This window comes from Dryas octopetala, chromosome 7 (genome assembly GCF_963921425.1).
Source record: "Dryas octopetala chromosome 7, drDryOcto1.1, whole genome shotgun sequence".
In the NCBI taxonomy this organism is placed as follows: Eukaryota; Viridiplantae; Streptophyta; class Magnoliopsida; order Rosales; family Rosaceae; genus Dryas; species Dryas octopetala.
Genome location: NC_141372.1, coordinates 15,433,015 through 15,460,214, shown reverse-complemented (window position 1 = coordinate 15,460,214; position 27,200 = coordinate 15,433,015). Strand labels below are relative to the sequence as shown.

Here is a 27,200-nt window from a genome sequence, read left to right as displayed (position 1 = left end):
GTGATGATCAAAGTAATTGGCACGGAAGTATGATGGCATTGATAGGAGACAAGGAAGAAGACTTTGAAATTGATGGTTGACTTGCATTGTTTTACCAATATATGGAGAACGTACAAAATACAATTCCTTTCTTTAGCACCTAGTTGTTGTTAATAAAATTAAACAGGGGTAGATATTTTATTATGCTAAATTCGTTGCTTCATTATTTGGTAATTATATGAAAATATCATTTGCTTTCATACTTCACCGAGTGTGGTAAGAGGGATATCATGAGACTATTACCAGATCCTATTTGGCAAGGTACACCTATATATGCACATCAAGCCGGCTGATTTAATTATTTATATATTTGGGGAAGGGAGTTTCGAACTCTTTCAACAAAATGGAAAGAAACAACTTAAACCAACTACCAAGCTAATTGGTCTAGTGTATTTATAATATTAATATTACAGATTAGATCAAACAAGTACATCAGCAATAGAAATATGTATTAATTAGTTGCTTTTCGGTAATTAAATATAACCAAATTGCTTGCAATATATATTCAATTTGACAAAGTCACGGGTTTGTCATTATAGCCGTGTTTTGTTGACCGCTTGCACGCGGCATTTGGACGAGGGAAAAATTTACAAACATGATACATACTTTAATGGTTGTTTCATTTCAAGACATTAATTTTGTTTTGTGTTAATGAAGGACACATACTTTCATTTTGTATTAATTAAGGACTATATTTTTTTTTCAGTTTTTATCTCAACTTTGGTTCGACGTTTGACCCATCAAAACTCCACCAAATTCAAAAAACTTATACTGGGTTTAAAGATATGAATCTCCTCTTTACAACCATATAAAGATTACCCAAATCGGATCTCTACAACTCCAAATAATCGGCCTTAAAGTAGGGTACCCGAAATTGTTTGATTTTCCAAATTTTTTTTCCAGAGGTCTGATTGGATAGTTTCGGGTACCCTACTTTTGGGCCAATTATCTGGAGTTGTAGATGTCTGATTTAAGTGATGTTTATATGGTTGTAAAGAGGAGATGCATAGCTTTACACCAAGTATAAGTTTGCTAAATTTGGTAGAGTTTTGATGGGTCTAATGTCGAGCCAAAGTTGAGATAAAACAGGGTCCTTAATTGACACAAAATAAAAGTATGTGTCATTCATTAACACGAATCAAAATTAATGTCCTGAAATGAAACAGTCATCAAAGTATGTGTGCTGTTTGTAAATTTTTTCCTTTGGACGATTTACATATGAAAAGAAAAAAATAAATACAGGATTTATATGTTGTATTTACACCACCTTCTTTCAATGCTATTTGGTGATGATTTGTCATCTTCTCCTTTTACCTTCTCTTATATTTCTTTTAATCCGAAATATAATTTTATGATCGAAATCGTTCATTTTTTAGATTATATTATAAATATTATTTATGTAAAAAAATAATTAAATCAGAAATCGTTCAGTTATCAAATATATTAGAGATTTTGGTAGCAATTTCATTCACCGTCTATTTATTTGATAACAGTTATATGACTAAATGATTTTCGATTTGGTTGATTTTTTTTATAGATATCTTTAAAGAGTGATTGATCATGATATTACACTACAAATTAGGAGAAATATGGAAGAAGGTGAAAAAGATAATGTAAATAGCATTTCTCATTCCATAGGATTCCTTTTACCATAATATATATTTTTTTGGTCAACTTTTTCCATAATTTATTTGTCATCACTTCACATTAATTAATTAAGAATGATTGATTGTAGTTATGGAATATCGAAATAGGAAAGTAACTCCAGTACGTACCCTAGTAGGAATAATGGATTTTTTTAAACCCGGAAATTTCTATGACATTTCAGCAAACCAAGCCCTATAATTAGGAAGAAATGCAAAGTTTTTATTTGCATACACCTTTCTGTAATCTTGACCATAAACTAAGCAGTAACCTTCCAGTACTCCTTTGATGGCCACCCAAACAAATACTTCTTCTTCTTCTTCTTCTCCTGCTACTACTCGATGGACATACGACGTCTTCCTCAGTTTCAGAGGTGAAGACACCCGCAGAAATTTTACAGATCATTTATATGCTGCTTTGAATCGGAAAGGAATATTCACATTTCGAGACGACGAACAGCTTAAGAAGGGAAAAGACATCTCACAAGATCTCTTGAAAGCAATCGAAGAGTCCAGATTTGTGATTGTCATTCTTTCAAGAAATTACGTTGATTCAACATGGTGCTTGGATGAGCTTGCAAAGACTGTTGAATGCATGAAAGTGAATATAGAACAAACTGTACTTCCAATTTTCTATGATGTGGATCCATCTCAGGTACGAAAGCAAACAGGGAATTTCCAGGGAGCCTTGTGGAAGCATGAACAAGCCTTTAAAGACAATCCAAAGAAGGTGAAAAGGTGGAGAGATGCTCTTTTTGAAGTAGGCAGTCTCTCTGGATGGCATTTGCAAGATGGGTACGTAAACTTTACTTCTTTTTTCTTTTACAAAAAATTAAAAGAAAAAACGCAGATTGTTTTATGTACACATGATCAGTTGATCACTAATATTTTCTCGAAGCTTTTAGATCCCAACCTTAAAAGTATAGCTCCTATTAGATTTAACCTAGACATTTTTGTTCTTTTGATTTTATCCCATTGACTTTCGTTCATTATTTTCTTATATCCATATATTTAATCTGCCCATTAAAGTAAATAATTGAAAATTTAAACCCTTTAATTTATTGTGTTTTTTCATATAATTTTGAATTTTGTATTGCGGCTAAGATGCACCTGTAACCAAACATAAAAATTTGTAAGAACAATTTGATCAAAAAAACAGTGTAAGAACAATAATGTGCCTCCTATACATGGATCAATACATAGGTTAGAGTTTATAGTCTCTTTCACAATACCTAGTTAAAAGGTAAATATGGCAAATACACTTTGGAAACTCTAACCTATTATGAGGCAAATTCATATTCTACACTAACTACACAACACGAATTCCAAACAACACAAGAGTAATTAAGCAAACTGTACCTCCTAGGAAGATTGCTTTACCTTATAAGAAACTATAGAGTTTTAATGTCTATCAACAATTATATTTACCAGCCTTATTCTCAGAACTTTCATGGAAGATAGACAACCATCAAAATTCAAAATCCACAAAGGGTAAAAAGTAATTATAAAAAAATATGATTGTTGATTGCTTAATATAATGCACTTAGAGAGAATCTCTAAGGCCGCGTTTGTGTCACGACCCAAAACTCGAGTACGTAACAACAAGACTTATCTTGAAAACACCCAATTCTCGAGTATTATAATATCAAATATTCTCATTTCTAGAAAGAACTCAAAAATGCGCTGAAAATGACAGCTAAAGAGCGAGGGACCTATTTATAGGGAAAAACTGGCGAGTTGACTCGGCCAACTCAATGACTCACTGGGTGGACCCGGGTGAACCATCACAAAAGGAGCCAATCCGAGAACACATGGACATATGAATGAGAGAAGGCAACATGTGGCGACTATTGTAGCTGAGAGCATAAAATGTGGCGCGTAGGGTACACGCGCCAACGCCTCCAGACGCCTTGTAGCGTTTTTAACTGACACGTGGTCCCTCAATCTAACGCGGGGATGATTCTGGGCTGTTTGATCTCCTCGCGTGGACATTCAAGATGGCACCACGTGTCTTCCTATCAACGGGCCTAGCGACGGTGTAGTACCGTCTGTCTGATGCATTAGTTTGGCACGTGATCAATTCTAAGATCGTGCTACGTGTCGCTGCTCCAAATTTTACTTTCCTATTTTTCTAAATTTTTCCTAACTTCTAAAATTCGAAAAAAATAGCTTGGGACTTGAGAAAATACCCCGAAAAATTCTACGGACATCTCTCGATGAGTATTATATTCCTATTAAGTGAAAACAAAAATTTGACTTCATCAGTTTTCCAAAAAATTTCAACTTCCTTAAAATGAATTGTGGAAAATTAAAATAAGTCTTTTCTACTTCCAAAAATTCACCGAAATTCTAGAAATTTTCCAATAAATCACCAAAAATTCAAATATATTGAAAATGAAATATAGAAATATTTATGGCGTCGTCTCACCGTTTGGTTCGTGAATTGAATTCGTAGAAAATCATTCCCATGTTAATTAGTTTTCCAATCATACATAGTCTTATAAGTGGGTAATTAATGCTTTTCCGTGGAAAATAATTGGACATAATTGATATTTTTAAATGTTGATGGGGGAAATTTAGTCTTAAAAATGTGTAATTAATGCTTTCATATGGGAAATGAAATGCAAACCAAAGTTTCTTAATTGGAAGGTTTCATTTTCCCCCTTTTGGGGGATCACTTTCCCATGGAGTAGGAAATGATTTCCCATGCATGATTTCACTTACCAAAATAACATGGGCAATGAATTACTTTCCCATTTTGAAGCTCAAATTACGCCAACCAAACGGGGCCTACGAGATTTCCTAAACCAATAACTTCAGATATTTGTCCACCTCACCGTGACACCACGTGACGGTGTGACCAATCCATTAAAATTATAATATGTATACAATCATTAAAATCTAAAACCCTAAATCCTAAATTTATAAACTTGTTGTCCACTCATATCATAACACGTGGATCCGTAACACCACGTTGCGTTATGGTCACACTATTATCCTTAGTACATGTTATTCTGACTAATTTTGTCTTAAGACCTTGCTCCAACATGTTAGTTATTACCTTACTATTATAGGATTTACTTTTTGGTTACATAAATGTGGCTAGGAGGAGAGCGAAAATAGCTAATAGGATTTGCTTTATATTTTGCTTTTGTTGAGCATTTAGTTGATGCTTTTGGTTAAATAAAATATAAAATATTTTGAGGTTAGCTAAAATAGTGAACATTGTTAGAATAAATTTTCAAAAGTTGGTAGTCAAAATAAATTTGTAGTCAAAACGACCACTTTCAGGCAACTGGAGTCCAATTCACGTTTCGCCATATCACAACAATCACTAGCTTACAGGTAACTAGAGTCCCTAGTTCGACAAGAAAACATTACACTAAATTCTAACTTTACATAACCCATTGAGCTTAATAAGGTTAGGTCGGGTTGTCAAATCTTGAGGCGGATCCCTAGTTTAGTCACTAGGTGAACCATCTCAGTTCATAGGTTTGACTTGCCTCGTAAGGTCAAGTCATTCCGGACCATTCAAGAACCTGAGTCACGATTTGGTTTCTGGAACCTAAATTCCCATTTTTAATTAGGTTGAGGAGGTTTCTACTTAATTAGGGCGACATTCAAAGAATTTTTGAGATTTGTAGATCGCGACTGTTTGAGCACGATGATGCCGATGGTGTTGCTGGGCGAGGTTTGGTTTCCAGCATTGTGGTTATGGCCAACAGTGGCATTGCCGACCGAATCTCTCTCTGTTTTTTTTTTTTCTATGTAACATTATGGTAAGTTTTTTTTTTTTTTTTTTTTGTTTTTTTCTCTAATCAATAACATGGGAAATGAGTTACTTTCCCATAGTTACACTTACCAAATTAACATGGAAATTGAATTACTTTCCCATTATGAAGCCCCTATTATGCCAACCAAATGGGGCCTACAAGATTTCCTAAACCATTACTTGAGATATTTTTCCACCTGACCTTGACGTACACCACGTGGCAGTGTGACTAATACATTAAAATTATAACATGTGTACAATCATTAAAATCTAAAACTCTAAATCATAAATTTATAAACCTATTGCCCACCCATATTATAACACGCGGATCCGTAACATGCACCACGTGGCGTTATTATAGTGACACTATTATCCTTAGTTATTCTGACTAATTTTGACTTAAAACCTTGCTCCAACAAGTTATCTATCACCTTACCTATTATAGGATTTACTTTTTAGTTACATAAATGTGACTATAAGGAGAGAGAAAATAGCTCATAGAATTTGCTTTATTTTTTTCTTTTGTTGATAATTTAGTTGATGCTTTTGGTTAAATAAAATATAAATATTTTGAGGTTAGCTAAAATAGAGAACATTGTTGGAATAAATTTTCAAAAGTTAGTTAAAATAAATTTGTAGTAAAAAAGACAACTTTCCGGTAACTAGAGTCCAAGTCACGCTTAATTCGCCACCTCACAACGATCACTTTAGGTAAGTGGAGTCCCTAGTCCGACAAGAAAACGTTACACTAAATTCTAACTTTACGAAAACCGTTGACTTTATTAGGGTTAAGTCGGGTCGTCAGATCTTGAGGCGGGTCCCTAGTTTAGTCACTAGGTGAACCATCTTAAGTCATAGGTTTGACTTGCCTTGTAAGCTTAAGTCATTCAAACCTTTCGAGAAACCGAGTAACAATTTGGTTTTAGAACCTAAAGAGTTTCTACTTAATTCCCATTTTTAATTAGGTCGAGGAGATTTCTACTTAATTAGGACGATGCTCAAAGAAGTTTTGGAGTTTGTAGGTTGCAACCATCTGAGCACGATGATGCCGACATTGATGGTCGAGGTATGGTTGCCATTGTCATGGTTATGGCCAACAGCGGCATGGCCAAATCTCTTTTTTTTTGGTTCTTATGTAACATTATAGTAACTTTTGTTTTGTTTTGGTTTTTTTTTCTTAAATCATCCTGTAAGCTACAAAAAGAAAAAAGATAGGCCTTTGATTTCATTTTGGTGTCTTGTTTTTCTTGTTGTTCTTGGTGTTCTTGCTTTTAATTATTTTTAAATTTTATTTGAATTTCGGTGGCCGGGGTGGGTGAAGATGAGAGATTTTGGGGATTGGTTTAGGGGGCGGGGGTGGTTTTTCTTAGTTTTTGTTGTTTTCTTTAATTTATTTGTAGAATTTTGTTTATAATTTATTTCTATTTTATTTTTATAATTTTTTATACTTTATTTGTCCATGTGGCTATATTTAATAAATTAAGTATTTACCAAGAGATTAAAGTAGAGGTATTGGAAAGTCAAAAATTAAACATATGGTACCAAGTAGTGTAAATGTGACAAATTGAGGTAATAAATTATAGTTTATAGTTTGCTCAAATAACTTCAAGAAAACTATTGAAATGTTCCTACAAACTTTTAGGAAGACTTAAAAGTGAGCATATATATATATATATATATATATATATATATATATATACAGGCTCCTTCTATTGAAGTATATCTCAACTTAGTTATGTTGAGGTATGACTTTGTTGGGGCCCACACAAGTCGTTTTGTGTCGATCTAAACCATTCAATTTTTACATCTCCATTGATAGATTATTCTTGCAAAAAATTAGCCAAATCGGAAATCATTTGCCTATTTAACTTTGATCAAACAAATGAACGGTTTCATCGAAAATATTTGGTTCGTCCATTTATTTGATCAAAGTTAGATAGGTAAATGATTTCCGATTTGGCTAATTTTTTACAATGATGATCTATCAATGAAGATGTAAAAATTGAATGGTTCAGATCAACACAAAACGACTCGTGTGGGCCCTAATAGGGTATACCTCAACATAACTAAGTTGAGATATACCTCAATAGAAGGAGCCTGTATATATATATATATATTATTTTTTTTTAACTCAAAATGCCCTAAAAATACATTGGCGGACGCGCGACTGCATTTCAGTAAAATCGTGCCGAGCGCTCGTAGAATTTCAATCAAGGAAAATCGGATACGATGGTTTAAGGGATGATCAATGGTTACAAGTTTGGTTTTCCACCTCTAACCGAAACTGACCCAAACAAATTTACACAAAAAAATATAACAACCTATCAACCCACTAAGAATCAATCCATGTGAGTTTCAACATGTCAGAACAGAAGTTCACATGCACCCAATCTGTCGCCCACGGCAAAACCTGTTGCAAAATCAAGATTTTAAAATCAATCACCAACTCAGAATTTCAATCAACAAATTGAAGGCCTTAAAGAATGGGATAACCAGTTACCACAATCATGACAAGAAATGGTCAGAACCGCTGATAATCGAAGTGGTAGGGGCTTCAATTTGGGGATTTCTGAGTTAGCTTGAATCTGGCTCAATACCATAGACCAACAGAGAGACCTCGAGGAGAGGAGCAAAACCCACTAAGTATCCTCGTCATCCGCCGCCGCTCTCCTCGGAATCGATGGAGGAAGTGGCGGGTTTGGTCGGTGAGGGGGTTTGGTGACGGTGGAGGAGGAGAAGGAAGAGCGCAGGATGACCATCGATCTCGGAAGGCGGAGGCGGTATGGTGACTGTGGAGGAGGAGGAGGAGGAGGAGGAAGAGCGCGGGATGGTCGTCGATCTCGGAAGGCGGAGGGGGTTTGGTGACCATTGGTGCTGTGTTGCACAAGAAGAAAGAATGAAGAAGAAGAAAAGAGATGGGTTAACAGTGTTAGATAGCTGTTAAGTGGGAGGACATGTGTCAAGCTATTATTGCAAGCGATAGAGAGGGACATGGGAATCGGAGATATGTGATATATATACACCCGTTTATATGTGTTTTAATTTGATTAATTAAAATTTGGGTTAATTACATATATATATATATATATATATATATACAAGAGGCTTCAGTTGCGGGATCCCGCATCCAGCCTATTTGCGGGAGAAGATTGCTGGCCGTTGGATCTCATTAAAAGAGATCCAACAGTGGAGGCTTTAACATATCTCTAACCCGCATAACCCACTTAACCCATCCCCCAACAGAGAAAACCCACACCTGAAGAAGAAAACCCACCCTTGCGCCCACGACCCAGCAACCGACCACCACCATCACCCAGCTCGCCGTCGACCCCCCCCTTCCGACCTAAGCTTACCAGCGAACACACCAGGCGCCGACCACCCTCCCGAGCTCACACTCTCCCCTCATTCTCTCTCTCGCCCCGTGTCTCTCTCTCTGCTCTCCCCCTCTGTGCGCAGCACCGGCCATCAACGCCGGCCTCCCCTCGCAGTCGCCACTCTCCGGTGACCTTCCCTCAGGCCGGCGACCTCGCCCAGCACTCCTCCAGCCAGCCCAGCCGCGCGCACAGAAAACCCAGAAAACCAGCAGTTTGGCTCGCCTTTGTCTCGTCGGATTCTGACCAATTTCCAGCGCCAATCACCTCCATTTTTGGTGAGATTTCTTCCTCTTCCTTTGGGCTTTTATTTTCCTAACTGATATTGATTAGATTCGAGTATATAGGAATTTGAAAATTTTGGGTTTTGAAGCCATTCGGGTTGTTCTTAAATTTTCGGACTAGAGGGCTATTTTGTTGATTTGAATAATAAATTCTATTCCTAGGAACCCCAATTGTGGTTTAAGATTGAAGGATTTGAGTGGGTTTGAGGAATTAGGCATTTCTTGGTTGAATTTAGAGTTGGGGCAGCCACCTTGGGTAGCACCCATAGTAACTCCGAACCCCCCACTGCCATTCGTGAAACTACGGATTATTTTGGGCATTTGTGCTTGGTATTGAAAGAGTTGCTGCATTGTTGGTTGCTGCATTGTTGGTTAGTCCTGTACAATTTTGGTTAGTCTTGTTGGTTGCTGAATTGTCTTGTACAATTCTATAATGTTTCTAAATTATATGAATCTGAAATCATGAACACTAGATGGATTGGATAGCTCCATGTATTCAATTTATTTGGGCTTTTATTCTTAGAATTTGGGGTTTTCAAAATGCAGGTGCAGTGATGGCAGAAGCTAATGAGATGGTAGCTGTAGAAGCTAATGAGATGGTAATGGTAGAAGCTAATGAGATGGTAGCTCCATTGGAAAGTGAGTCAGAAGGAAATTCATTGGAAAGTAATGCCAATGATGAAGAAAACAATGAGTTGAAGCCATTCAAAGGTCAACAATTTCAGACAGTTGAAGAAGCTGAACACTATTACACTAGATATGCACAGAATGTTGGATTTGACATTCGAAGTCACTCAACTAAGAAGGGTAAGGATAATGAGATCACAAGGAAGGAGTTTGTGTGCAATAAAGAGGGAGAAGGCCCAAGAGAATTGAAAGGTACCGAAAAAAGGCGTCGTGGAGTAGGAAGAGAAAGTTGTAAAGCGAGATTGATAATTGTGAAGTCGAAAGTAGGTGGATTTGTAGTCACCATCTTTGATGAGGCTCACACCCATGCCTTGGTAAGCCCACGAAGACGCCACTTGATGAAGTCTCGTCGTCGATTTTCAAGTGCTCAAAAATCATTAAGTGAACAACTAAGCATGGTGAACATACCCCCTCATCGACAATTTGACATTTTTGGAGTGCAATCAGGAGGAATTGAAAACATTGGTTGTACAATGCAAGATATGTACAACTATCGCAGAGATAAGCGTGCTGAGTTGAAGGGGCATGATGGAAACATGTTACGGGACCATTTTCTGTTGAAACAAGAGAGAAATTCTGGATTCACTTACAAGATCAAAGCAGATGACAAACAGAAGATAACTCATTGTTTTTGGGCAGATGCAAATTCTAGGAAAGCATATGGTTTCTATGGTGATGTGGTTATCTTCGACACTACCTACAACACTAATAGGTATGGGATGATATTCGCACCAATGATGGGGGTAAACAATCATGGCCAGACAATCATTTTATCTGGGGCATTCTTGAGTGATGAGACTACAAACTCATTCAATTGGTTATTCAGAGAATTCTTGAAAGTTATGCCAGGTCATGCTCCTAAGATGATTATTACTGATCAAGATCCAGCAATGACAAAAGCAATTGGAGAAACTCTCCCCAACACATATCACAGATATTGTAGCTGGCATATTCTAAATAAATTCTCCGAGAAACTTGACACGGTCAAATATACTGATTACTGGGATGACTTCAAACGTTGTGTTTGGACATCAGAGACTAGAGATGAGTTTGACTCAAGGTGGAAGGATATTCTTGAAAAAAGTGGGTTAAAAGAAAATAAGTGGCTGCAATCACTATATGAAATTAGATTTAAATGGGTGCCAGCCTATGTAAACCATGTTTTCGGAGCTGACATGTCTAGTAGTCAACGAGCAGAAAGTGGGCACTCATTCTTCAAGGGATATGTGGCCAAGACCAATTCTTTGGTGGACTTCATGATTCAATTCAATAGGGGACTTTTACGACAGCGTCAAAAGGAGGTTATGGCAGATCACACTGATATCACTGAGAAGCCTAGACTTAAGTGCCCTATTAAGATGGAAAAGCAAATGGCTGACATTTACACGCGCAAATATTTTTATAAGTTTCAAGATGAGTTGTGGGAGAGTTACAACTATAACACAGAGCTTATCAGAGAGAGTGTCACTAATTGCATTTATAAAAGTTACATGGATGATCATAGTGGGAGAGTTCGGGAGATTATGTATGACAAGTCTCTGGACTTTGCATCATGTAGCTGTCAGATGTTCGACTGTGCAGGAATTCCATGCAGCCATATTTTATCATTTTTACATAAGGTACGTCAACTCCATATCTTGCCGGATCAATACATTTTGAGGAGATGGACTAGATCTGCTAAAGATGATGTTGTGGTGGACAACTCTGGTGTGGAGATAAATATTGACAAATCATTGCTTGAAAAACGTAGTACTTTATTCCACCGATACTCATATGTGATTGATAAGGCCATATTAAATGATGAGGCAAGACAAATATTTTGTGAGGCCATGGATTCTGTTAGTGAGCAGATTGAGGCCATCTTAAATATTGGTAGTACTGGCTCTTGTGTTGGAGTTTCTAATAGACCGAGTGTTACTTGTGATGCTAGTTATAATGAGCCGGATCCAGTTAAGTTTAAAGGGAGTGGAAAAAGACTTAAGAAAGGAAAAGAAAAGTCGAAAGGAAAGCGACGTGAAAATGGTAGGCGCTGTAATGGTTGTGGGAAAACTGGAGTGTCTCATGACAAAAGAAATTGTCCACTGCTATTAAATAGGTATGAAGTTGTACCTTTCTGCCACTAATTCTTCATTTGCTATTTTTGAGTTTTTTTGTTGTTGCTGCATTATTTGTCTAATTGTAGGTGATTGGTTTGATTAATTTGAGTTTTTTTATATTTTTTGGTAGGTCTTCTGATCCCCAAAAGCCTAATGACTCTCAAGTTGAGGCCTTGGATGATGATAGCTCTTCGTCAGAGGTAATATAGACTTTGTTAGTTGATTTGAGTTATTTTTTATTGCGTTGTAGGTCTTCAACGTACTGATATCAGGATGATGGGCTGCTGTTAGTAATGGTACTTGCTCTTTTTTTTTTTTTTTTTTTTTTATCAGGATGATGGGCTGCTGTGTTTTCCATAAGTGGCTGCTGTGTTTTCTTTTTTCTGCTATCCATTCAAGAGGGGTCACAGAGGGGTCAAAGAGGAGAAGAAGAACAAGAGTGGAAAAAAGACATTGGAAGAATTGAGGGAAGAACAGTTGAGAAGGGAGAAGCGAGAAAAGGAAAGGGAACGCACTTTACTTCTGAACAACAGCCGAAAACATGGAGCTGCTTTTAAGGCTAGAGGGTTTTCTAGGAGTGTTGTTTAACTAAGTAGCACTTTGAATTTTCTGATTCCAATTGTTCTTTGTAGTCTGTATAATGAAATCTTTGGTGTTTAATGTTTTAAATGCTTGATAACAGACATTTTAAAGTAATAACTTATAATATATTTCATCTGCTGGTATTTCATCTACTCCATTTCCCCCTGTTATATTGCAGGCTATCTTTCCTCGGATATTTGGCCATGAAGCAACAGGGTAAGTTATCTCCCTACTTTTTCATGTACTTGAATATTTATGCCTACTATCCTATGGAAGATTTAGAAACTATAGCATAAAATGAGAAAGTTAGGATATGCTTAGGTGTTTAAGATTAGGATATCTTTCTTTCTGCCTTCCAAGAAAATTCAGTGGAAAAATTAGGATATGCTTAGGTGTTTAAGCTTTATTTTACTTTCATTTGTACTATTCACAAAACCAAAGTGAGAAAGTTAGGCTATCATTTTTTTTTCCCTTGTTGTTGTTAAAGTTAGTATAATATCACCCTGCTGTAAATTGTTTGCTCATTTTTCTTGAAATCATTGGATGAACTGCTAGTTTGCTGCTTTGGATCTTCAAACCAACAATGGAACTCGGAGAAATTCAACACTAATCTGCGCGCCAGTAATGGCGGAATCAGTTGATCAGATGCTGGTCCAAATGCAAAAGGCTAAGGAAGTCGGTGCTGACCTTGTTGAGATTCGGTTAGACTTCTTGAAGAACTTCAGTCCAAGACAAGATCTAGAAATATTGATCAAACATTGTCCTTTGTCAACTCTTGTCACTTACAGGTAATTATTGAACCTATTGATTTATCATTTAGTTTAATAAAATCTGTTTAGTATATATACTAGTCAAAATTGCAGTGTTCAAGAATTTGAGTACAAACTTATGCCCTTTATGGCTAGGGGACTGAATAATGTATACCAAATCTCAAGTTATGCTTTTAGTTGCTGAGAAAGTTCAATAAATATAGGGTGACAAGAGTAGTTAATTGTTTTGTTTATGTTGTTTTAGTTACTTCATATTGAAAACTCACTTTGAAACTCAATTTTGTGGGTTCTCAACGGTAGAAAGGTTCACACCCTAAATTTCATCTTTTCTTTTCTGCGTTATCTCCACTACTAAATGGGGCATTATCATTAAAAATTTGAGTGTGATGATGGCCATGGGTTACTGTTATTGGTTTCAAGGATTGTTTGTAGGGACAAAAATTCCTCTCCAAGTATGCATCATGTATTGGAATTCACAAAGTTGTGTAGTTACAGTTGAAATGTTTATTTATTTATTTTAATCTTCATGTCCACTGCATATATGCAACCTTTAATGATATATAACCAACAAACTGAATAGCATAAAGCATAGACAGAACGGCATGAAAGAATAAAAGTTGGAATTTGCTTTTAGAAAATTGGTCAATCAGAACTCAAGTTGGCAGTTCTGATAATCTAGTCACTAAGACTTTCAAGTTTTTCTCTTGAAGGTAGCCAATGACTTCTACAGTTCCATTGAAGGGAAGAAGCCAGAAAAAGTCAAAATCATTGTTTCTTCACACAACTATCAGAATACTCCGCCAGCTGAGGAAATTGGTAATCTTGTTGCAAAGATACAAGCTACTGGAGCTGACATAGTGAAGGTCGCATGGATTTTAGACTTCTCCAAGCATTATGATTGGCTTCCTGCAGGACTCAAACAATTTGTTCCTTTTTTTGAAGCTGCAGCAATTGAAAGCTCTCTTTGAGAAGTGGCTCCGCCAAGACCTGCTGCACCCCTTCGGGTTTTTCCTGTTGAAGATTTTTTTGTTGGTTTTACAAACTTCAGAAGATGCAGACAAAATGTGAATGCCTTCTATATATACTATATGACTTCTGACATACACCCTCGATACCTAATCTGCCCTGACTAACCACCCATTGTATGAAATAAGAAGTCGCTAGAAATGCAAATATATGTTCTGTTGGTGCAGTGGACTATTTGTATCTCCATTTATGGTGCTTTAGGACAAATATTGATTTGAAAAATGTTAAGTTTGACATTCCAACTCATTCGAAGTTTGTCTTTTTGCATTTTGATTACATACAGTAAACATGAAAGTGATCAGAGCATAGTTTCTCGAGCAATGAGATAATGTACTTGTGTTTAAACTTTTCTTCAAACATAATCCAATTTGGTTGGTGATTTTAAAGTTATGTGGGTTGTACTGAATGATTATGGCTTCCAACACAAAGACAAAGAGCTTCATACCAATTAATACAATAATCATTCTACCAAGAACATTGTCAAATTTTTAGAACACACATGGCCATCATTCATACATAACCATTACAAAAGTAAGGATTTGAATACCTCATTCCAAAGTAATAATACAACCAAGTTTGTTCTTGTTACAAAAGGAATAAACATTACAACAAAGTAACTTTAAACATAAAAAACATCAAAAGTAGTACAACAGTTTTCATGAGAAAGCCAAATCTAGCTTGGTTCCTCCTCTGGAGTTCTTCCTCAAGGGCTACATTTTTTCTTGAAATATGGGCTACCTGTGCAGATAATCGAATCACAGTCTCGTTCAAATTTCTCATTGTTCGAAGCTGTTGCTCAATTACATCAAATCTTACTGTTAATTCATGAACGTCATCAATTAAATTCTCAATAGCCCATATAAATTTCCCACAATTCATGCATGTCCAAAACAGACGGTTTGGATTCCTATCTGTTTTAGACATTTTCAACTCCAAAACACTGCCACACACACATTGTTGTTGTCTTGGCCTATGTTGAACTTCACTGCTACTGCTTCCGCTACGATTAGACATTGTGGATTTCACTGATTACCAGCTACCATTATGCACTTTTGTCCATGCTTATCATTCAATGAGAAGACCAAACTGAGGGAACTTTATGCAATGATATTTTAGAACTACTAAAATCTACACACACACACAAAAAAAAAAAATTGCAACCACAAGTTAGGCACTCACTGCACCTGCATTTTGAAAACCCCAAATTCTAAGAATAAAAGCCCAAATAAATTGAATACATGGAGCTATCCAATCCATCTAGTGTTCATGATTTCAGATTCATATAATTTAGAAACATTATAGAATTGTACAAGACAATTCAGCAACCAACAAGACTAACCAAAATTGTACAGGACTAACCAACAATGCAGCAACTCTTTCAATACCAAGCACAAATGCCCAAAATAATCCGTAGTTTCACGAATGGCAGTAGGGGGTTCGGAGTTACTATGGGTGCTACCCAAGGTGGCTGCCCCAACTCTAAATTCAACCAAGAAATGCCTAATTCCTCAAACCCACTCAAATCCTTCAATCTTAAACCACAATTGGGGTTCCTAGGAATAGAATTTATTATTCAAATCAACAAAATAGCCCTGTAGTCCGAAAATTTAAGAACAACCCGAATGGCTTCAAAACCCAAAATTTTCAAATTCCTATATACTCGAATCTAATCAATATCAGTTAGGAAAATAAAAGCCCAAAGGAAGAGGAAGAAATCTCACCAAAAATGGAGGTGATTGGCGCTGGAAATTGGTCAGAATCTGACGAGACAAAGGCGAGCCAAACTGCTGGTTTTTTGGGTTTTCTGTGTGCGCGGCTGGGCTGGCTGGAGGAGTGCTGGGCGAGGTCGCCGGCCTGAGGGAAGGTCACCGGAGAGTGGCGACTGCGAGGGGAGGCCGGCGTTGATGGCCGGTGCTGCGCACAGAGGGGGAGAGCAGAGAGAGAGACACGGGGCGAGAGAGAGAATGAGGGGAGAGTGTGAGCTCGGGAGGGTGGCCGGCGCCTGGTGTGTTCGCCGGTAAGCTTAGGTCGGAAGGGGGGGGGTCGACGGCGAGCTGGGTGATGGTGGTGGTCGGTTGCTGGGTCGTGGGCGCAAGGGTGGGTTTTCTTCTTCAGGTGTGGGTTTTCTCTGTTGGGGGATGGGTTAAGTGGGTTATGCGGGTTAGAGATATGTTAAAGCCTCCACTGTTGGATCTCTTTTAATGAGATCCAACGGCCAGCAATCTTCTCCCGCAAATAGGCTGGATGCGGGATCCCGCAACTGAAGCGTCCTGTATATATATATACCTCAACTATATATCACTTGTCAATTGGGTACCTCATGTTCAAAAACTTTCATTCGGGTACATCAACTTCAATATTTCGTCAACTAAGTACTTCCGTTAGTCTGACCGTTATCTGCTGAGTTAGCGCTGACGTGGCATACGTGGACCCCACCATAAAATATTGACTTGACATTTAAAAATAGCCACATGTACAAAAATTAATAAAAAAACCCATTAAAATTATATTCAATAGAAAAAAAAAAAGACAAAAAAAAAAAAAAAACAGCCCCTCTGCCCGACTTCACCTCCCTACCCAGCCCCTCCCTCCTCCTTCCTCCCCTACCAATCCCCGCCCCTCCCTCTGCCACCCAGCCCCAGCTAGCTTCATCGCACCCCTCACCTCAGCTGGCCCCTATCCTACCCAACCCAGCCTCTTCCTCTTCCTCTTCCCCGACGCTCCTCACCCCTAACACCCCCCCCCCGGCGCCTCCTCTCCCAACAACACCACTGGGTTCTCACCCCCTCGGCACGGCGAGTCCCTTGGCACCTTCAATTTGGTCATCTGAGCTGCGACGGCGGCGATTCGAAGGGAAAGGCCGTCGGGCTCCACCGTTGACTTTCTGTTCCCTTTGTGGGTATGGTGGAAAATGGCGTTTCCGGGAATAGCCTTGAGGTCTGAAAGTTTGTATTAGGTGATCTATTCACTTAATAAACTTGATTAATTTCACTTTCAGTGATCGGACCCCAATTTTTGATTTATGTGATCATTCAGGAACTAGTCAAACAAACACAACTCAGACGATTCAGTAACTAAAATCTGAAACTCTAGATTGACTTCTAAAACCAAAAATCACTTTTGTAAACAACACAAATCAAACACACCAAAGGATCAAGTGACATCCTATACACTCAGAGGACCCATCACAGTAGGCATCCCAGTGTTATCCACAACTACAGTGGTGTGTGATTAGCTAGACAGTTCTATATGACATATATCATTTTCATGCATATAGCTACAGTGCAGATTTGTGTTTAAAAGTTGAGTGAGTCAGTAAGCATAACAACACAAAAAGGGAGATGAATGCACACAAGATGTTCACCCAAAAAAACCACAAAGGGTAAAAACTGGGGGTCTTTTTCAGCTGACCGGGCAATCCACTATAGAAGAGGTTCAATACAAAAGGAGCATACAGCACACAAGCTCAATCACTAGGTCCTAAACTAAGTGGCAGCTTCTTACCCCTTTGTGCAACTTCCATAAACAAGGCAATCGGTCATTCATGAAGAAGGCAGCTTCAACTCCAAGCTCATCAACCTATGGCACCAATTCACACCAAGCCCAGCAGATTCTTCAATGTATGAATATGATATGCAAATTTGGATTCTATAAAAATCAGCCTTCTCAAGCAAGAGACATGAAAAGGCTAATGGACAATCCTTCAACTAAAACACTAAATGAATGTGTTTGAAGATATATGAAAAGATTTAAACAACACTCAAACCCATTCAGATTTTAGATGAAAAAACAAGTTAAGAAAATCATTTAGTAGGGGTGGGCATTAATACCGGAAATACCGAAACCGTCCCGTTCCGTCTCATTCCGTCCCGATCAGTCCCATCCCGAAATTTTGTTCTCTCATCCCGTCCCGATCCCGTCCCGTCCCGTTCTTAAATGGGATGGGAACGGTTCTGAAGTTTGAAAACCATCTCGTCCCGTACCGTCCCGAATTATATTTTATTTATTATTTTAAATTTTAAAACTTTCTTTCTCTCTCTCTAATCATTTATTTATTGTTTAAAATTTTAAAACACACACACTCTCTCTCTCTCCAACCCGTGACAACCCAGTCCCCAGCCCTCACTTCTCTTCCTTTTTCTTCCTTCTCACTTCCTCCGTCTCTCTCTGTCGCGACCAGCACCAGCCACCCACCCACCTCAGCCACCAGCCAGGCCGCCACCCAATCACCTCCTTCTCTCTCTCGCAACCAGCACCAGCCACCCACTCACCTCAGCCACCTAGCCAGGCCGCCACCGAATCAGCTCCTTCTCTCTCTCGCGACCAGCACCAGCCACCCACCCAGGCCGTCACCCAATCACCTCTTTCTCTCTCTCGCGACCAGCACCAGCCACCCAACCACCTCAGCCTCCCAGCCAGGCCGCCACCCAGTCATCTCCAGCTTGCGCCCGACCCAGCCCAGTCGATCACCCACCTCACCCAGCCAGGCCGCCACCCAGTCATCTCCAGCTCGCGCCTGATCCAGCCCAGTCGATCACCCACCTCGCCGTCTGGCCAATTTCCCAGCAACCTAAGGCCACCCAACCACCTATTTTTCTTCTTTTTTTCGTTTGGGACCGGGTTGGTACCGAATCGATACCGAACTAGTTTGGTTCGGGACAAGACGGTACCAAAGCTCCAAAACACCCACCCCGTCCCGTACCGAACCCGAACCCAAAGCATGAGATGGGAACGGGATGAGGTTAGTCCCGTCCCCCCCCGTCCCGTGCCTACCCCTATCATTTAGTTTTTGAAAATCAAAAGCATTTTCTTACTTGATAAAAGATGAGCACTCACCCAAAATACTCAGCCATAAACACACGAAATGCCCACGGAAAATATGCTCATCAACACTGACGAAAAAGTCTGAACGGATCCCACATATACCCGTACATCACACACACCATTTTCATGTTTGCCCAAGCCACGTGGAAACCATGCAATGGCTGTCCACAAGAGACAGAAAAAGAGCATATTCCTTTTGTCCTAGAGGGGTATCCTAGTATTGCTAAGGATAGGAATGAGGAGCTGTAAAAACAAATATTGCTTTATTTGGCAAAAATCAGAAATGGAAAAGATGATGAACAGTGCTGAGGTGTGTGTAAGTGTGTGGCGTGAATGAGATGCAATCATATCTGATTGCTGCAGTGGGGGAACCAAGTCATGTGCAATGCACATGCATGTTTAGTAAAGACAGAAAATGGGCTTTCAAGGAAATGGGCTTTAATAAGCAAAACCCGAAATGGCCCCACTGCAGTGACTGTTACTTAAGTATCAGTATCAGCCACTGTACGTGAAAAAACATTGTTCTTTATGATTAGTCAAAAGGACAAAAAAACTGTTATTTTCCTGAAATGAATGAAGTGCAGTATACCTTGAGTCTTTGTTTATTTTTTACTTCTTCAATACAACTGATCTTGTCCTTAATCTAGCCTAGAGCTTGTGAGTGATTAAATAAAAATAAATACAATGGTTTTGACAAGGAAAATAGCCAATATAACAAATCCTAGAAACTAACAATCTCTCCCTTTGGCTTTCCTTGAGAAAACATCAACCCATTCACCTCACAAGACTCTCAACACTCAGCCCAACACTATGTTATAATGTACCTGCAAGAAGAAGTACTTGCACAACACAAAATATGATAGTACAGCAACCAATGCAGTTTAAACACAGCAAGCAATGTAGATTAAACAAATACATTCTCCCCCTTTTTGTCATGGAAAGACAAAATGACATACATAAAAAAATAGGAGTGAAGTTCAAGAGCACAGAAAGTTGGAGAAATATTCAAGAGAAAAATACATGCTTAAAGAGTAAGTTCCACAAAAGACTGACTCCTCCTAAATTCTAACTCCCCCTAGGACTGATAACCAGCAGCAGCATCTCTGTACCGGGCTTGCATGGCAAGTTCAAAGTCATCTACAGGCTGAAGCGCGGCTGAACATGCTGCCACTGGAGAAACTGATGAAGGTTCTGAAATGTTAGGGATTTGAAGGAAGAAAAAGAGGGGCGCGTGCACTATAAGGGCTGCTAGAGATAAAAAATGAGAAAAATGTCCGAAAAGCCCTTAATAAACAGTAATCCAAGGTGCAGAATGACCCTGTGAAATTGACTCTGTGTGACTGTAGTAGACCAGTCAAAAGGGACAAAGTTCGTACAAGACAGAACTGGGACATAAAACAGTCATGGAATTTGACGAAAAGATAGAGGAATCCTGGAAGAGTTGGAAGCAATGACACACAAGAAAAAATTTATGAGTTAGATGTGCTTCAGGGATTTTATTTTGACAAAAACAACAATAACAATTGAAATGAATTAACCACCAATGTCAACACTCTAATAGATATGGAAAATGAAAATTGCAAAATCTTGTGCAAGAAAATAAGCATATTTGGGATATAGGGAGGTCAATGCTAGCATTCAAGACTTGTTCTAGATGAAAAAACAATGTCAAAGACAACCAAAGAGGTTGAATAAGTTTCATCCACAACAAGAGATTAGAATTTGATCACTCAAGAGAATTTCTACTTTGGGAACAAATCTTGAAAATAAAGTTTTTCAACTCATGACAATGGCTATGAGAAAATTATTTTCATTTGTTTTGTTTAGGCACATCCCAAAATAAGTGCAATGATTTGGTCCAATTTTGCGACTCTTTACCCTAGAACACCATAAAAACACCTTATTTCTCCCTAGGGCCGTGACTTCTTTGGTTACACTTCCTTTTTTTGTTATTTTTGTATGGTGCACATTTGTTCAAATGAGAAAAACTTAGCTTAAGATGGGTCACAAAGGAGGAATTATATTGAAAGACTAAATTGCATCCTCAAACAAATTGTCTTTGAAAAGCATTTAACAAGTTTGATTGACCATGACAAACTATTAAATAGAAAGAGACCTCAAAGCTAACATTGGACAAGAAGAAAGGATTATTCTTATTGACATGACACATGTGATGCAAGAACCTTTTTGAATATCAAAGAGAGTGTGACAAGTAATGTTAAGACCTTTCAAAATGGTTATTTTTTTTTAATAAAAAACTAGTTAACCAAATAAAAGAAACTGAAACAATGAAGCACATTTAACTACAAAGAATCATGCATGTGTACAAATGCCAATTGACTTCCGAAGACTAATGTGCTTTGGATTCTCTAGAGCTTTTGTAAAGATGTCTGCAAGTTGTTGTTCGGAAGGAACAAAAGTCAAAGTAAGAGTTCCACTCTCCACAAGATCTCTAATGAAATGATGTTATATGTCAATATGCTTAGTTCTAGTATGTTGCACCGGGTTCTTGGAGATATCTATAGCACTCATGTTATCACAATAGATGAGAAATGTTTTCTCATCAGTTCCATAATCGGCTAACATTTGTCTCATCCAAATGAGTTGTGTACAACAACTCCCTGCTGCAATGTATTCAGCTTCAGCAGTCGACAAAGAGACAGAATTCTGCTTCTTGCTATGCCAAGACACCAAGTTATTCCCAACATAGAAAGCACCACCCGAGGTGCTCTTCAAATCATCACTACACCCAGCCCAATCGGAGTCACTAAATCCAACCAATTTAGTGTTGGTGTCATGAGTATACCACAACCCATAGTCAAGAGTCCCACATACATATTTGATTATCCTTTTTGTTGCAAACAAATGAGATTCTTTGGGATCACTTTGGAACCTAGCACACACTCCTACCGCAAACGATATGTCCGGTCTACTAGTCGTGAGGTAGAGGAGATTTCCTATCATGCTTCTATACAAGGTTTGGTCCACTTGCTTACCACTTGGATCCTTATGAAGTTTGGAGCTTTTACTCATTGGAGTAGTAGTCACATTGGAAGACTCAAGCCCAAACTTTTTGACCAAGTTTCTAGCATACTTAGATTGGGAGATAAATATCTCACTATCTACTTGCTTAACTTGCAGCCCTAAAAAGACAATATCATCCACATAAACTTGAGCAATCAAGACATCCTTTTTAACCTTTTTACAAATAGGGTCTTGTCAACTGACCCTCTTTGATACCCATTCGACAACAAGTGATGAGAGAGTCTCTCATACCAAGCTCTTGGAGCTTGCTTCAGCCCATACAAGGCTTTCCTCAATTTATAAACACCATCTCTCATGTGAGGATCCTCAAGACCTTTTGGTTGTTCCACAAAAACTTCCTCATTCAAGTAACCATTTAAAAATGCCGTTTTAACATCCATTTGATACAATTTGAACTTAAGAAAAGTAACCTAACGGACTTAAGTCTAACAACGGGTGCAAAAGTCTCATCAAAATCAATACCCTCTAATTGAGAGTACCCTTGAGCGACAAGCCTAGCCTGGTTTCTAACTACATTCCCAAATTCATCAAATTTATTTTTGAAGATCCATTTGGTTCCAATGACATTTGTGTTGGCTGGTCTTTCTACAAGAGTCCACACTTGGTTTCTCTTAAATTGGTTCAATTCCTCATGCATTGCACTCACCCATTCCTTATGATTGAGTGCTTCTTTGACATTTTTAGGTTCAACAATGGACACATAGCACACATGAGCAAGTTCATTTGCCATTTGTTTTCTAGTCCTAACTGGCTGGTCTAAAGGACCTAGAATTACATCTTCACCATGGTTACACCTCACCCATCTTGGTTTTTCAGATCTGTCACTCAAGGTTTTGTCATTTTGTTCGCTCTCTGACTTATCAAACTCAACATTTTTTGAGTCATCAGTAAGTTCATCACTGCCTGACTTGGACTCTCCTTTAACCAAATTATCCTCTTTAGGATCAGATTAAGGGAACAATTCATCCTTATCTGCAGCCATTTCAATAGATGCATCATGATCATCTATTTTCACATTTATGGACTCCATCATAGAATTTGTTTGCAGATTGAAAACTCTGAAAGCTTTACTGTTGGATGAATAGCCTAAAAACAGACCCTCATCACTCTTAGAATCAAATTTCCCCAAATGTTCTCTATCCCTAAGGATGTAGCATGCACTCCCAAACACTCTAAAGTGTGTAACCTTGGGTTTCCTACCCTTCCACAGTTCATAGGGAGTCTTTTTGGTTCCCGACCTAAGGTAGACTCTATTAATGATGTAACATGTTGTGTTGACCGCCTCAGCCAAGAAGTGTTTTGCAAGATTTTTGCTATTCAATATCACTCTTGCCATCTCAATCAAAACCCTATTCTTCCTCTCAACAATTCCATTTTGTTGGGGTGTTATAGGAGCTGAGAATTCATGTTTGATGCTCATTTGACAACAAAACTCATCGAATTAAGAGTTTTCGAACTCAGTTCCATGGTCTGATCTAATTCTGGACAGGGTTGACAGCCTTGACATACCTTCACTTTTTAGCAGTTTCACAATCTTGAGAAAATGATGAAAGGCCTCCAACTTGTCCTTTAGAAATGACATCCAAGTGTACCTAGAAAAATCATCTACCATGACTAGAATGTATTTCTTTCCACTTATTGACAAGGTTTGGACAAGACCAACTAAATCCAAGTGAATTAGTTCAAGTTTTCCTAGAGGTGCCTATGTCTTTGACCTTTTTGTGTGGTTCTTTAGTTTGTTTCCCCATTTGACATGGACCACAAATAAAAGTTTCGGGCTTTCCTATCTTTGGTAGACCTCTAACAACCTCATGCTTAGACAACTTGTAAAGGTCATGAACATTAATGTGACCAAGTCTTTAATGCCAAAGAGAGCTAGTGTCATCAATAGCTCTATTGCAAGTATTCTCAATTTTTCTAACATTTCCATCAAATACATAGCAATCATCCCTAGACCTAGGGGCATTCAAGATCTCCCTTCCTTGGAAGTCAACAATTCTACATCCACTCTTGGACATACACACTTCACCACCCCATTCATCACAATAGTTAGCTAATACTAAGCAAATTAGAATTCAGCCCATCAACAAATCTTATATTTTTCAATTCAGGTATACCGGGAATGTGTACAACCCCTTTTCCACTCACATAGGACTTCTCTCCTCCTCCAAAAGTCACACTACCACCATCATAAGGAGCAAGTGAGGTAAAGACCTCTTTATTTCCGGTCATATGTTTGGAACACCCACTATCTAGGTACCAAATGTTCCTCTTAGTGGCTGAAAAAGCGTTCAAGGTTACTAGACATTTAGTGGAGCTCTTCACAACCCATCTTTGATGTGAACTTGACTTATTTTTGGGAAGTGGGGTGACAAGTAAGGCAATTTTGGTTACCTCGTTGAGTAGATTGTTCACTTGCTTTTGTAGAGAAATATTTCTCTTTGGTTCACTTGATTTATTTCCTCTAAGTTTGTTGCAATTTGGTCTAATGTGACCCTTGGCATGACAATAATGACAAACCGGGACAAACCTTGTTTTTCTATGTGAAGTAGAACAATCAATTTGTGTGACACTTGGTGTAGCTTGACTTGACTTAGAATGAGATGCATTTTGACCAATGTCAATGAAACCTAGACCCTTTTTGACACCATGATCAGATTTTGATTTGACAAAAATGGTCTTTGTGTTGGATACACTAGGACTATTTTCACTAAAACCCAAACCGGTCTTGTCCCCATGATGTTTTCCAATCCTAAGCATCCTATCAACCTTTTCAGCCCCAATGGTGAGCTCAACAATGCTCTCATTTGCATCATGTACTTCTTTTTGAAGTTTCTCATTCAAAGATTTAAAGTAGATGTTGCTCTCCTTGAGCACTTTGACTTGACTCTCAAAATTTTGTTTCAAGATAGCCACACTTTCTAATTCACTCGCTAATGACTCAATCTTCTCACACAATTTCAATTTAGCATTCTTTAGTTTCTGATTTTCTTCTTTTATGCTAAGAGTTTCGGTGAAAAGTAAGTCATACTTATCACAGAGTGCAGTGTAAGACTCATCATCAGGAGCAGATTCTGAGTCAGACCCACCATCAACTTGTTCAATCTCCTTGATTGATGCAACAAATGCAACTTCATCACCCTCAATGTCGGAAGAAGACTCACAATCATTTGAGTCCTCACTCTCACTATCACTCCAAGTGATTTTCATGGCTTTATTCTTACTTGAAGAATAATTCTTTCTATTATTTGCACATTCAATTGCTATGTGACCTATTCCACCACAAGTGTAACATTTCACATCTCTCTTGGTTGTTCTTCCTTTCTTAAAGTTAGACTTCCTCTCTTGTTTTCTCTCAAATGAATTCTCTTCTTGAGGTTTGAATTTGAACTCCTTCAAGTTGTTACCACTAGTCCTAGCTTCTCTCCCTTTATTTCTAAGAATTCGCTTAAATCTTTTGACAAAAAGGGCAACCTCATCATCGGACATAGATGATTTTTCACTCAAGTTTTCACTCATTTCTTTGACACTTTACAAAGCAATATCCTTTGACTTCTTGCTGTCCCTTTCATCCATTTCAAGCTCCATCTCAAAATTTTAAGCTTTCCTACCAATTTACCAATTTTGAGTTCATCCAAATTTTGGACTTCTTGTATTGCATGTTTCTTAGATTGAAATCTCTTAGGTAGAGATCTAAGAACCTTTTGGACAATGGTAGACTCCTCATATGGTTTACCTAAGGACATGGCTTCATTTGTGAGGGCTTCCAACCTTTCATAGAACTCGGAGAATGACTCGGACTCTTTCATTCTAATTTCTTCAAATTTGGCATGTACCATTTGAAGCTTAAGTGACCTAACTTGTTTGTCCCCTTCATGAACAACCCTAAGCTTGTTCCAAGCTTGCCTAGCCGTGACACAATGTTGTATGTGTGCAAATTGTGAGGAAGATAGTGAACGTTTAATTTAGGTGATCTAGATCTATTCACTTAATAAACTTGATTAATTTCACTTTCAGTGATCGGACCCTAATTTTTGATTTATGTGATCATTCAGGAACTAGTCAAACAAACACAACTCAGACGATTCAGTAACGAAAATATGAAACTCCAGATTGACTTCTAAAAACCAATAATCACTTTTGTAAACAACACAAATCAAACACACCAAAGGATCAAGTGACATCCTATACACTCAGAGGACCCATCACAGTAGGCATCCCAGTGTTATTCACAACTACAGTGGTGTGTGATTAGCTAGACAGTTATATAAGTCATATATCAATTTCAAGCATATAGCTACAGTACAGATTTGTGTTTAAAAGTTGAGTGAGTCAGTAAGCATAACAACACAAAAAGGGAAGACGAATGCACACAAGATGTTCACCCAGAAAAACCATAAAGGGTAAAAACTGGGGGTCTTTTTCAGCTGACCGGGCAATCCACCATAGAGGAGGTTCAATACAAAGGGAGCATACAGCACACAAGCTCAATCACTAAGTCCTAAACTAAGTGGCAGCTTTCTTACCCCTTTGTGCAACTTCCATAAGCAAGGCAATCGGTCATTCATGAAGAAGGCAGGTCCAACTCTAAGCTCATCAACCCATGGCACCAATTCGCACCAAGCCCAGTAGATTCATCAATGTATGAACATGATATGCCAATGTTGGATTCTGAAAAAGAAGATCAACCTTCTCAAGCTAGAGGCATGAAAAGGTTGATATTGAATCCTTCAACTAAAATCTAAAATGAATGTGTTTGAAGAATATATGAAAAGATTTAAACACTCAAACCCATTTAGAATTTTAGATGAAACAAACAAGTTCAGAAAATCTTTTTGATTTTGAAGAATTAAATGAACATTTTCTGACTTGATAAAATTGAGCACTCACCCTGAAAAATACCCAGGCATGAAACATAAAAATACCCACACAAAATGCTCATAGACACACCCGAAAAGATCTGAACAGAATACATAATATACCCGTACACACACACACAACTTTCATGTTTGCCCGAGCCACGTGGAAGCCAATCAATGGCTGTCCACAAGAGACGAATGA

General features: G+C 38.2%; 1 pseudogene; it reads left to right on the top strand.

Annotated features, from left to right (window-relative positions):
• Positions 1 to 1,955: 1,955 nt before the first annotated feature.
• The window catches only part of LOC147280031 (TMV resistance protein N-like), a 44,026-nt pseudogene continuing 18,781 nt past the window's right edge, over positions 1,956 to 27,200 (top strand).